General features: G+C 35.7%; 1 non-coding gene across 1 annotated transcript; it reads left to right on the top strand.

Moving 5' to 3' along the window:
* The first annotated feature begins 8198 nt into the window (after nucleotides 1-8198).
* Nucleotides 8199-12820, top strand: LOC101315318. Its single transcript, XR_184263.1, has 4 exons — nucleotides 8199-9127; nucleotides 10438-11114; nucleotides 11442-11593; nucleotides 12083-12820. It is a non-coding gene; the product is annotated as an uncharacterized LOC101315318 (transcript).
* The last annotated feature ends 1451 nt before the right edge of the window (nucleotides 12821-14271 follow it).

Below are 14271 nucleotides of genomic sequence, written 5' to 3'. Positions count from 1 at the left end.
TTATCCAGCACATTAAGGAGCATCTATTATTCCATGAGGAATCTCTGCAAGCCTTCCATTCTGGTAATTTTAGTTTTCAAGGTCTGTTATGGAACTAAAGCATGTCTTGATACGATAATTATGATAAGACCTAATATCTTGCTTCGTTTTTCATGTTGTATGAAACTGTGTTATGTATAAATCTGATATACCTATTTTCAACCATATCTTGATGATGTTCTTAATGTCGTAGTTTAGACCATTGTCAACCATATTTTCAATGTTGTAGTTTTGCCCCTTTTTTGTTTTATGCTCAAAAGGAGAACTCATAATAACTTTATGAATTTGTAGATATGGCCACCAGATTTTGCAGACTTCTTTCTCTCCCAGTTTTCTCATCATCTCTACTCATCATCCTTACCAGACCGATTTAGGTGAAATAACATCCAAACTAAACAGTGTTGGACTGAGAGATAGAAGAAGAAAGTCTCAGCTATGGCTGCTGCTACTGCTTTTGGTACAGTAAAGTATGGGATTGGGATTGTAGGGGTGGGTATGATGGGTCGAGAGCACCTCATCAATCTATACCATCTTCGCTCTGAAGGTGTGGCCGTGGTAGCCATAGCTGACCCTCCTGTTCCTTCCCAAAAGCTGGCCTTGGACTTGGCTCACTCTTACAATTGGCCTATAAAGGTATGATTTTTGTTCCACTCGGTTTTGAGTTAGATGATTACTCTAAATCATGGGTGTGGAATTAGGTGATTAAGTTCAATGTTATCAATTGAGGGTATTCAAATTTTTTACCTTTCTTTGTTGCTGGTGCTGATTTGAAGTGGTCAAGTGCCATGAGTGATTTAGTTTTGTGGGTTTTAAAGGTTTTTGCAGGGCATAAGGAGCTATTGGAAAGTCTTCTCTGCGATGTGGTGGTTGTGTCAACTCCAAATATGACCCATCATCATATTCTAATGGATATAATTAACCACCCCAAACCCCACCATGTACTGCTGGAGAAGCTGTTGTGTACCACCGTAGCTCACTGCAAAGAGGTTAGTCAATGGCCAAAACTGTTGGTTCCACTCTCATCTAATTGTATGAATCGTGTTGGTTTGAATAGAATGTTTTGGTGATGTTTTTGTTGTCAGCAAGTTGTTTATATTTCTACTTACATATGAAATTAGGACTTGGGTAAATATGAGATTCTAATTGCAGAAGATGGAAAGCCGTCAATGGCCGCTTGATGGGTCTCCGACATGCGTCATATACTCCCTTAAAACATCCAGCTTCCCTTGACTTCTTTCAGATACTGAATTGTTTCTACTGAACTGAACATTTCAAAGTTTCAATCTTTTACATCAAGTTATGCTTTTGCGTTTACTGGGTTTTCGAGCTATTTATCATTATGATGAAGATTGGGTGTTATAATCGTTTGATGTACGGATTGATTGGTTTTAGTCATGGGTGATATTTGGTTATTTACTGGGTTTCATTTACTTTTTCTAAATTTGTTGGTGCTGAATTTTACCTATCAAATATTTGTTTGGATGTTATCTGGGTTACACTGCTTTGCTTCCTTGATTGAAAGTTCAATTCTTTTTCTCAAATTTGATTCATGTCCATGGTTGGAAATACACTTAAAGTTTGAATGTTACTGAAAGTGACCAGAGAAGATAGTTTCAATGTTACTGAGCTTATCAATGTAATGTCAAATTTGTGTGCCATGATTTTGAAAGCATTGGTGTCCCATATCAATGGTATTAAAATTCAAGGTGTTCACACATTTACTTGCCTTACACGCTCTATTGTTTGTAGTATGTTGGCAAACTGAAAGTAGCCAAAGAAGATAGTGAGATGCGAACTGTATCGTTATAGAGTAATTTAGTCTGATTGAAGTTTACTGAGATGCAAACTTAAAGAACTTGAAATTTTGCTATACATATATACAATATCTATGCTCTCATGCCCCCAAAAGGATAAGTATGGCTTTAATTACAACAATAAATTTGTAAAGTGAATATAAGTTGCATGTGATTCCTCTGCGTTTTCTTATTGATAAAGAGTGAGAGATGAAACTTGATTTTGAGCTTTGTTGATGCAGCGATTTGAAGTTTGCAGTTTTGCAGGTTATGGGATTCAGAAGCTCAACGATTCTACATCGATTAAGGGGAGGGCTTCATTATTCATTTTCAGGTTTCAATTTAATTTTTATTTTTTTTAGTCTACATTTTTTTTGTCGAAATAAGATTGCTTTTTGGGTTCTCATTTGTACAGTATCATTTAGATGGTTCGAGAGATCCTAGATGAGTGCAGTTTGGGAAATAATGCCTATTAAATTGTATTTCCATATTTCATGAACTTTTTGGGTTACTTCCAATTTTGTTCCTTGGCAACAATGGTTTGGAATTTGTAGCTGAAATTAAGCTCTGTCATTGATGACAAGTTGCTGTGAACCAAGAAAGATGACAGGTTGTTGATACAAGTGCAAGAAATATTGCTTGAATATAACTTATGTGGAAACTGCTTTTTCTCTTTGATTTTTGTTATATTGGTAAATGTTGTAGTATCTACAAAAAAGATCTGTAGGAATAATTGAACATTTGTTTTAATGCATGTGTGAATGACTGACTGACATTGTTGTTCTATTACAGAGGCAAAATAATTGGGAAGCCATCTCAAATATTGAGCGCCTTGCTACTACTTTCAAAATATATGCTGAGGAATGTAGCTGTGATTGAACTGTGCCGAGCCACTATAAATAACTACATTACTCATGGTTTGAAGCAATGCAAAGTTAGGATTAGTTCTACTGCGTTGCTGCAAATCTTATCATATTTGGGACTTCGTTTTATGTCCTCTAATGAGGTAAGTCTTCCTGACTACCAAGCTTGATTGATGGTAAATTTCGTGTCTCAATTTTAATATTCCTTTGCTTTATTAGCCAGGTTATTAGTGTCCACAGTGAAGACTTGATACTGGAAGCTTTCAAGAAGCTGAAAGATAATCACAGTAACAGTCTTCCAGTTGTAGAAGGGACAAAGAAGCAAATGAGGTAATGCCAACATCTTGATATCTCTTCACTTGCTGCTCAAACCTGAGTGCTTCTCCAATTACACTCAAACCTGACCTTTTTTCGAAGTTACGTGGTAATCTTCATCATGATTGTTGACCATTGAATGACAATTTTCTCTTTATTTTTATCAAACTATTATGATTATGTTTGGCACTTGGGATGAAATCTGATTGGAATAAATAGTGAGGAAAATTATGGAAACAAGAGTCATTGGGGAACTTAATCCGTGTGTGCTCACTGCCTTTGTATTAGAACTAACAGCATGTCAATGGTCAGAAGTCAGGACTACACACTATTGATTCAGCTTTTTTCTATTGCTCTTTTAGATAACTGAGGTCTTTGATTTGGTAAGAAGGCTTCACAGATTAATACACTGTCATCATTTTCCAGATTTGGATGCAACAATCATTTGTTTAGCGCTAATTTTCAATCTCACAGTGCTTGACTTATTAACAAATTAATATTAAATACTACTTCATTGTTATTTTATTTCCTTATACAATCAACTACTAAATATGAGAGTCGTTGGCCTTTCCTTTTTCACTTCAATATAAAATATATTCATTATATAATTAAATATCTTCTAGTTGTTCATGTTAACAGAGGCTTGCCTACATTACAATTATACAACAGTAATGTATTATGAGGTCAATTATATGGTGACCTGCAACTTATATATTTTGTATGATGTTAAAAACTACAACTATATCAAACTTTGTCTTCTACAATGTAACTTCTATCTTCTAACTATGATTGTAATGCACGAAACTCTATCTTTTGTGCTGCTAGATTGCATCTTCCTATTGTTTTGCTTTTAATTTGTTTGCAATGTAGAATTTATATTATTTCTATTGAAATGATGCCTCACAATCATAGAAGTTTCAATCTTTCAAGTCTTAATCTGTTTATCATTTTAAATCACTGAACACTGAAGTCTTTGTCTGTTATTATTTTATTCTAATTATCATCTTAAATCAATGAACATAATCAGAATAATGTTGATTCCTTATTAATTATCTTCTTTGGCAGTGAGGATAAGACCAGGTAATGACGCAAATATATTTTGCTTGGTTTGGAATTTTTTTATGTTTGTATTCTTGGCATTCAAATGAGATTTTTTACTGTTTATATGACCATTAGATCTCATATTCATTTAGTGTAACAAATGTAAATTCCAATGGCTTCACATGATGTGCTTATATCACTTATCTCTCTTCATCTTATATTCCAATGGTTTCTTTCCTGCAATTTGATGGTGGGAATATTTCAAAACTAGAGCAGTTATTTTTTGAACAAACTACAGTTACAGCTTCTGCTCACCAACTCCAGTTTCTTCTACAGTTGTAGAACTAGCATTTTGTAACTAAAATGTAAGCCATGTAAAAACTGGACTACCTTAATAATATGTAACATTTCTTGCTATTATTTGGGTCTCTTTATTCTCACTCTTATTTGTTATTCATTCAGTAACTTCTCTTTGCAACATTTTTCATTTCAAGCAAGTGGCAATGTTTCTTTTACTACGATTATTACATTTGAAGCTTAGGAATAAAAGAGGAATGAAAACGCGGGCTTACTGTCTAGTCTTATCTGTATATATTAAACCGGGGGGGGGGTGTTACTGTTCACGGAACAGTGTCCGGCCACAACCAAAGGTCCAAAACCCACTTCCACCTTCTCTTTAATAAACATTTTGCCACTCAAATTGTGAGAAAATAACGACGGCGTGCACAGAAGAGGAAGGCGACATCTCTCTGCAAAAGCTCTTCTTCGATCCAGACTTGGTTAGTTTTTCCTGATTTCTCTCTCGATCTTCCTTTTTTCTTGAAATTCTGATCATCAAATGGAACGATGTAATGAGTTTGAATTTGGTTTCTGTTACGGTTTTATCGGAATTGGTCGATCTAAAACTGAGGCTCTAATTGCTTCTTTGGTTTTGTGGTACTGAAATTAGTTTGTGATTAGGGTTCCGATTGTTAATAGCATAAGCATAAGAGGTGCTTCTTAGCTGGGTTCGTTTTTGATCTGAGAATAATTCTGGGTCGGTATTTTATGGTGTGTTAATTTGATATTGCTATTATTGTGCTAGTCCTCTTTCTTCAATCAATTTTATTGTTTTTGCTGCTAAGGCTTGAAATTGCCAGCAGTATATATCATGGGTTGGCATCATGTTTGTGTTTATTGATGTATACGCTTTTGATTAGCAAAATGCGTTGGTTCTCCATTACTTTTTTAAACCGGGTTTCAAATTTGTTCATTATATATATATATATATATATATATATATATATGTGTGTGTGTGATTTATGGTAGGCCTGCACAAGCGTCTGCTATACATCCAAAATGCAAGGTTTCTCTTAGCTAGAACCATTCTGTGCATCCTGCTACATTGGATATTATTTTTTTTTTAACATGAGTTTTTGTTTCAAGCTGCCAATCCAATTTTTACTTCATAAGTTAGCTATAGTGAAATCAGATAACACCTAAAATTAATGGGAAGGTTATGGCATTCATGTAAGGTTCTGCACTGATAGACTTTGTGATTTGTACAGGAAGCAAGATTTGAAGTAAAATTAATGGAACACTTGCTGATGAACTTGACATTGACATGATAGCTTCTCTGCCTCCCCCAGTTGTGATCGTGTTGACAAGCACAAAAGTCAGACATTTTGGTACAAGAAAGTTGTCTCTTTCTGATACATGCTGTCATTGTGTAGCAATGCTATTTGCTGTTATTGAAATAAGTTCGTTATTCACTTTGCAGAGAACACTGGGATGAGTACGTGCATTTTTATCAATCCAGGCATTCCTGAGATGAATGAGTATAGAGCAAAGTAAATCTTATACCTCTAAAAAAATAAAGCTCTTTTTCCAATTTATCAAAGTATCTCAAACAATTTTCTTTACAGATCATCCATTTTCAAAGATCACATTTCACATACCAATCACACATTAGTTATATGTTCTCTTTTGTTGTGCAATCGTGTTCTTCCTCGGTTCTATTAGATACAAATTACAAATAACCATTTGTACAAGGTCTATCCATATTTGGTTTCTTGGTATGCTCTCATTTTTGGATGTGCCCATACTAGCCAGGAAAATAGAGAAACCGTTTTAACTTTGGGATAACCGCACCCGCGCGAAGCGCGGGTTTCAAAGCTAGTCTGTATATATTAAGCGAAGCAAGGGATTACTGTTCATGAAACAGTGTCCTGACCCCCCTTTAAATGAAGCCACTTATATGTCATCCCACGGACATGATTAAGCCACGTATATGTCATCCACCCACAACTAAACGTTCAAAACCCGCTTCTACCTTTCCCTCAACTCTCAGTACTCATATTACCTTCTATCTTTCAGAACCTCTCCTTTTCTTCTGCTAAACCTCATATTCCTTCTCTCCCAAATCTCGCTCTCTACCTTTTCTCTCTCTTCCCTTTTTCCCTTTCAAGAAATTTGTGGTCTCTTCGTTAATTCATGCCTTCGTTGCTCATATGAGGCTCTGATCTATTGTTTTTTTTCTTTTTTTTTTTTTTTGCTTTCCTTGGGTCATCGGCACATTTGGTTTCAAGTTAGGATCTCAATGAATTTGATCTTTCCAGGTAAACAACCAATTCATATCGATCTTTACTGAAACCAAAAGGAGTAAACCATACCAGGTGAGTACTACTCATTGTCATGCTTATCTATCAATGAATGGTTTCAGAGTTTTAAATGGTTAGCTGAAAGTGGTAGCTTCTTTTGTTGATTGAGGATAGTAGAAGCAGAAACTGATAGTCCTTTGTGCATGAACCCGTGAGTGAAAACATGGATTGAGTTAGCTAATAGTAATTAACAGCAATAAATGTTTGTTTGCTTGGTCCAGTGGATGTGATTAGTTGGCTCCAATTTTACTTCTAATTAGGACAGAACTAATCGAAGAAAAAAAAAATGCTTCAATAAGTTTGTGATCAGTGGGAAAAGAAGAATCATTCAGTATGCTTGAACAAGCCTAACCCAGTTCTTTGTTTTTATTTACATTTTAATATATTGTGTTCAGACTGATATGGTTTTTAAAGTTTGAATAGGGAAGATTTTTTTTAAAAGTTTAAATATCTGATTACCATCATAAATATATATCACTGAAGGAATCTCATAGCATTCGTGCTAACATCTCATGACTAAACTTTTTCCCTCTTTCATTTTTTCCCCCTTATAAATGAACACATAGACCTTTTGGTCATGCATACCTCTGTTCATTGTCTGCATATTTTTTTATTTAAGATAAGTGAAAAGAAACAGGGTTACATTATACTTGAGTCAGGAGAACTAAACGACTTTGATGATGACTTTTTTATCATGTAAATATAGAAGCTAGCAAGTTAGATTACAATTTAATTGTATATACCAAATGTAGCAAGTAAGGAACCAGAGGTTTTGTGAAAAGGATAGATCATAGAAAGTTAGAAGGTTCTAACGTTAGGTGCAAATAGTTTTAAAATTGTACGTACAGAGTAGTGTGTAAACCATTCAATGATGGAAGTTTGGATAGTTACCTTAATTTTCTATCAATGTTTGTGATTGATCCAGAAGAAATGAAAAAGGGATAATTCTCCATAGGTGCGTTAGCATTATTCTGAATAGAAATCATATGTTCATGTCCTAATTGTCTGTTAATTGGTAAGCTTCGGCATATCAGTTAGGAAGCACATGTGTCAAATTTTTTATTCCAGAACTGTTATATAAATAGAGAAACCATTTTAACTTCGCGCGGGTTTCAAAGCTATCTGCGCGGGTTTCAAAGCTACTGTTATATAAATAGAGAAGCTATTTTAACTTCGCACGGGTTTTGAAAGCTATTTGCGCGGGTTTCAAAGCTAGTGTGTATATATATATTTAATTTAACTAGATATTATGCGGTCTCGCGCCGTCTTACTGTTTCCGCGAACAGTATCAGTTGGGTTTGGGCTTTTTTTTACTCCCTGGTCTCTCGCTCGGGCTTGGGCCTGCGTCTCCGTATTCTATTTTTTTCTTGCTCCCTCTTGATCTCTCTCGAAACTTCACCGAATCGTCTTTTCTTCGTCTCTATGCGTCCTCACCCTCTTCGTTCCTGCCCTTTTTTAAAGGAAGGAGGAGAGAGATCGCTTCCTTAAATGATCAGTTCAATCCCTCTTTTTTCTCTCCGCTCTCTGTTCTTCGTCCGGAGCCGAGGAGCCTTAGGGCGGCGGTTACTCCGGTGACTGAGCGGCCTCTAGGGATTTGGGAGACAGGCGGTGGAGTGGCACCGAGCAGTTTGAGGACTCCGGGTACCGGAATCGAGCATGCACATAGTGTCGGTGCAGTTTGAGGACTCCGGGTACCGGAATCGAGCATGCACATAGTGCGTTTGGGATGATGACTCCCGCCAGAGAGAATACGCCGCCGGTCGGAGGTCTTAGCCGGAGAAGGGGACAGAGATCGAACAGTGTGTTGCCTTCTTGGTACCCTAGAACTCCTCTGCGAAGCGGGGGTGTTAACTGTTCACGTGAACAGTAACCTGCACCTGACGGTTTTATCCCTCAGCTCTTTCATTTATTTCAGACACGTGTAAACAAAACCTCATCTCACCACCGCTCCACAGTCAGATTCCATCGAGAAGACTGAGACCAAGATCGAAAGAGAGAAGAGAACTGAACAGCGAAAGAACCCCCAACTGCGGTGTGAGCCAGAACCCTAAGCTTCCACACCAAACCCCTATCCTCGATCCGTTTCTCAAACCCGACCGGAATCATAACCGGAGCTCCAGCTTCTTGACGACTGCCCAACACCCAAATAAAACACAGCCCGGAATTCTCTATCCCACGTACGCGCCAAATCATGTATGGAGTCTCGACTCAGTGTCACCTCCGTCCCCAGTAATTGCAGCTGTTCTTGCTTTTATCGAAATCCAAACTGAGGTTCTTCAAATCTTTGATTCAAGCAGGTTAATTAGTGATCAGAGATATCCTAATTATGGTGTATAATGTGATAGGTTTTTCGATCAAAAGTCCGGAGAGACGGAGGAGATAGCAGAGGAAGAAGGAGAGGAACTGGACTGTCAGTCCGGGTAGTCTGTCTAATAAGGTAAACTAATTCGATTTCTTGGTCTTTGATTGTGGGGCTCTTCAAAACTGAATCTTGAGTTTCCCAAATAGTGATTTTTGATTATTTGTTAATTTCTTGATTATTGCTCAAGTAGATTGATTCAGAGATGCAGTTTTGATCGTATCCTGCCCTGAAATCTGGAACCCAGATAAATAAAATCTGTAACTGTTATAGTAACTATTGATACAGCGAGCAAGTGAAATTGGAGAAAAAGCTGTTGGACTTAGAAGTAGTGGTTAAATCAGTGGTCTTTGTAATTAAGTGGTTTTGATCATTGACGTAGTATTGTTTTTTAGATAAAGGCAAAAAGCAATTAGTGTAAAGCCACCTTAGATTTTCAGTGTCCACATAAAGTAGCTTCAGGCCAACGTTTTGATAATGTTGCCACATCTTTATATACTTCTATTAGGTGGGAATTATGGGATTAGTAGATGTTGTGTTAAAATTTCTATTAGGTGGGAATTATGGGATTAGTAGATATTGTGTTAATACTTGCATTCTAATTTAGGTGTGCCATCCGAATCATTATGTTCCAGGAAGAAACAAAGCTTTTAACTGATTTCTTCTCTCACGGTTCCTGTATTTTGTGATGTGTAGTTACATCTGATGTGTATCTTTAAATTGCGTTTTTTCTTCTTTTCTTTAGTTTATGCTTTCTCTATCAAACGCTCTTCCTAACAACACTAATCTCCAGTTACTTGGTTTGCATATAATTTTCGAATGTGGGACTGTTAGGCTTAAAACGTCTTGGTTAGTTCTACACTTCTACTGCATGTAGTTCTCTGTTGGCAAGATTTCAATCAGTATCAATTTAAGTATATTTAGATCTGCTTTTCAATTTTCACTTTACCCTGAACCACCATTTTTTTTTTTCTCTTGCATCTGCGATGATCTATTTCTATTTTTGTTTCAAACTAAAAAGATAAAATCATAAAGTTGCAAAATCAGCAACATTTTACTCAAGCTGGTAAGAATTGTTCCAAGATTTTTGTTCTTATCTGCAAATTCGTATTGTTCTTTGTATAATCATACATGTCATACAAGTATAAAAGCAAATTCATATTCCTTTGCTTTTACTATTATTTTCTGCTCACTTTTCTAACTTTTGTGACCTTTTTGCTTCTTTATGTTCTTTCTTACATGTGACCTGTTGCCTGTGACTTACAGCTTAACATTTACAAATTTGGCCTTTTTTACAAATTTGGTGCTTCCATGTTTCGTTTTAATTTTCTTTTCCTGCTCTTTAGGTCTTGACTTTTTCTTCATCCCTATTCTGTTTTTGTATGCAGTGCTGCATCTAATTCAAATCTTTAAATTGTGGAACATGTGTGCGGAGAAGAAATTGGTAGATGCAGAGGATTAACTTTGCAGTATAACTATACAACACATTATATTATTGCCGCCCAGCATCCGGGAGCAAACATTAGAACATGTGCTTAAATGCATCCACCTTTGTTATACTCTTTTACTTTGTACATAAATGTGTTGTGTACATGCTTAAATTCTCAAAATTTATCGTCTTTTAAGATTATACATATGAATAACGAAAATAAAGATCCCGCAGCAAAGTGCAAAAAAGGCTAATGATGAAGAAAGAGTTAGCTGCTAGAAGTTGTGTCACTGTTGATATTGCAGAAACTTAGTGAACACGTTATTGTTTGGGGTGGTGGAAGGAAGATATGTGAAGAGAAGTGGTAGGCTATACAGAAGAGAAGTGATTGCCTCTGTTTAGATTTAGAGACAGTGTTTTGGAGATTCCATCTTCGTTTTAGATTTTTGGTTTTATATATTATTTTTTATTGTTGAGCATTTAAGTCAGATTATCAACTTATTTGCATTGTCTGCTCAATTTTATTGTGCAGATAGAGAGGAAGAAATTTTGATGGCGGACTGAAAAGAAAAAAAAGGATAGATCTCGGATAGGGGTCGACTTTCAGTTTGTTTTGGAATGGGTGATTCAGAAGAGGTATGTCTCTGATTTTTTATTTTTTATTTTTTAGAAAATGAAGCTTGGGTTCATTTATTTGATTAATTTTCAATCAGTCTAAGTTCTGGAATTTACTTCATTTGTGAGATATAGCTACACATATTCACTAATTGAGATAATAGGTAGGCAAATAGAGAAGCCTTTGTTAAATGAGTTAGAGAAATCAGAGCCATAGATCTCAATTGAACTCCCTTTTGATCCAGAATGCTGAAAGCACGAATTGACTGTTGTACCCTTTGCTGTTGTTTTGCCATCCGTGCTATTCTATCGTTGACACACCGCTTCGTTTATTTTCCAAAACTATAGTGGAAGAGAGAGGCTTTCCAAAACTATAGTGGAAGAGAGAGAGGCATCGAAGAAGAAAAAAACACTGAATCGGAGAGAGGTAGTGGAAACTGAAAAGAGTGTTCCTCTTCAGGCGTCGGAGTATCCGCAAGTACATGAGCTTTGTCTCTCAGGTAAGGAATCGCATCCCCTTTTTTCTTTTTGGTTTTTTCATTAGTTTTAGTGTTTATTTTTGCATATCAGTGTTTTGTTAATGGTTTGTTGTTGCATTTCTCTGATGGTTATTGGAGATTGATTCACCTCAGTTACTCATTGCATGAGTTTTTTTGCAATTTGATTATTGATCACTATCCCCAGATTAGTGTTCTTGAGCAAGTGAGGCTTTTACGTATTAATCAGAAAGGTAGGTTTTTGTGCATCTCTCTTCCTTGGATGTTGTAGCTTTTGTGTTACACGTGTGATTCTTAATCTGATTGCTATCCTTGATCATTTGCATTAAATGTGCCCGTCTGTAGGAATTGAGGCTCGCAGCAATTTAACTCTATACCATGTTTGTTTGTATGTTTTTTTTAAATGGTATCTGAAATATTGGATTTAATTATTCATTTGTGGATGAAATTTCTCCAAGTAACTACATTTCTGCTTTTGGGTTTATTTTTCAGGTTATGTTGTTGCTTTGCGACCTGGGCTGCAAGTTCTCACTTTTTCCTATTGGTAGGGTGCTGCAATTTGATGGGTTTAGTTGCGGTTGGCCATTTTCAATATTTTGCTTCTCAATCTGAATATTGATATCTGAGTTTTTATGCAGTTGGTATACTCTGCTTGAAAATATATTGCTTTTCAATATATTGATATCTGAGTATTCTATTGATATCTGAATATCAATAATCTGAATATTGATATCTGAATATTAATAATCTGGATGTATTAGCACGCGACGGTACATATTAGTCCATCGCGGATTGTATAACAAACTTTTACATCTCATGGCTAAACTTTTTTCCTTTTTTTCCTCGAAGCTGTTTGACGAAAGTCCTGGACCATGTCCATATATGCTCTCATTTTTGGGTTTGCCTATACTGGACAGGACAATAGAGAAACCATTTCAGCTTTGGGATATAGCCACGCACGCGCGTAGCGCAGGCTTCAAAGTTAGTAATTAGATTAAATGAATCAATTGATCAAAATATATTTAAACAAAACTGTTCGTGTAAATCACAATTACGGAAGCCCAAATGATCTTCAAATTAGATGAAACTTTGCATGAATGATTTACACACTATGTTCTATACACTGAACGGCGGAAATGTGAAAATGTGATATAAAAGTGACCAAATCATCCTTGCAAATTTTCAGCTAATTTGGTTTTTGTTAAGGTATTAAAAATGTTTTAAATCAATGAACGAACTGAATCTGTTCATCTTGAACCGTACATTCTTGTAATTTTAAATCACAGTTTTGAATGTCTTAACGTTTATCAATTTGGTTGAAAATTTACAGAGATGATCAAGTCATATATATCTAGATATTGGCTGGTTATGATCGAAAAAATATGATTATTCAACCAAAATGTATATTCTTTATTGGAGTCCATATTATTGATGTGATAGTTTGAGTTTTGTTTTTGTGATAAATCTAAAGCTCAGTATTACAAGGCGTGGTGCTACGATTTTGGCAAGTCTGAGTACTTCTCTGGTATCGTTCGCTTTTTGAGATAATCCAAGTAATTAGTAGAAAATCTAAGTATGTTTCTTTTAATCTTCCCGTTTTCATCTGTCCCATCATTATCGAGTGTTTACATTCATTTTCATATTGGATTTTGATGCTGCAATTTTGAAGCGAAGTCTTTTGATTCCATCTAATTCTGGGCTTTCAGCAATATAACGGTTGCAGTCGGTTCCGAAAAATGAAACCTACCTTGCTTGCAGCCATTGTTTTGTGATTCTCGGAGAAAGATGATTAGTCTAGCAAAGAATACCGAGTTATTGGGCTTTCGTGTGAGGAAGAAGCCGACGAATCTGGGTTGGCTCGGGGCCTCCGGCGACAACGATACCCGCAATACCAAGTAAAGTAATTTGATTTGTTGCTGATTTATTGTTTAAATTTTTCAAAATTGAATCCTAATTTTGAATTTTGTGCTTATTTCTTCATGATGGTGGTGATTCTTTGAAATTATTTGATTTCAGATTGAGAGCTTTCTGAAGCATCCCAAGGTGTTTTTAAGGTGATCTTTTCAACGTCAATTTCTTTTCATTATAAAGAGCTATATAATCCAATTTGTGGTCCACTATGTGTTCGATTTCGATGTAAAGTTGGTGTGTTGGATTTCTGGGTTTTCTGCTTATTGGTGGTACTGGAATGAAGACTACACTTGGTCAACATCCTTAAAGACATGTACTTTGTCTTCTTTCAAAGATATTGAATATCCATTTAAACCTTTACAATCGTCCTATACCCTGCTTATCCAATTACAGTGGAAACCTGATACTTAGACAAGAGAATGACGAAGGTTACCAACTAGATGATACAACAATGATACAATGTAAACTAACATTGGCTATTTGAACTTGATATTTTGAAAGTTTACAAGGCATTGTGTGTAAATGTGTGTGTATATAGATATATAATTTATAATGATTGCTACTTTTTTTTTTGTTTTGGGGGTCTTTTTAGTATGGGTTATCTGTGCTTTTCGAATTTCAAATGCCTCCTTTTTCAGTTAGAAATTTTTATACAGCTTCATATTTGATAGAGTTTGAAAGCTTACTGTCCAATTTTATCGTGTTCTCATAGGTTTTGGATTTAACTTTGTGCGCTTATCAGGAAAAAGTTTACAAAGAGCAGACAAGAA

This window comes from Fragaria vesca, linkage group LG3 (genome assembly GCF_000184155.1).
Source record: "Fragaria vesca subsp. vesca linkage group LG3, FraVesHawaii_1.0, whole genome shotgun sequence".
Taxonomy (NCBI): Eukaryota; Viridiplantae; Streptophyta; class Magnoliopsida; order Rosales; family Rosaceae; genus Fragaria; species Fragaria vesca.
The sequence above is the reverse complement of the archived record's forward strand: the minus strand, read 5'-3'. Positions and strand labels throughout refer to the sequence as shown.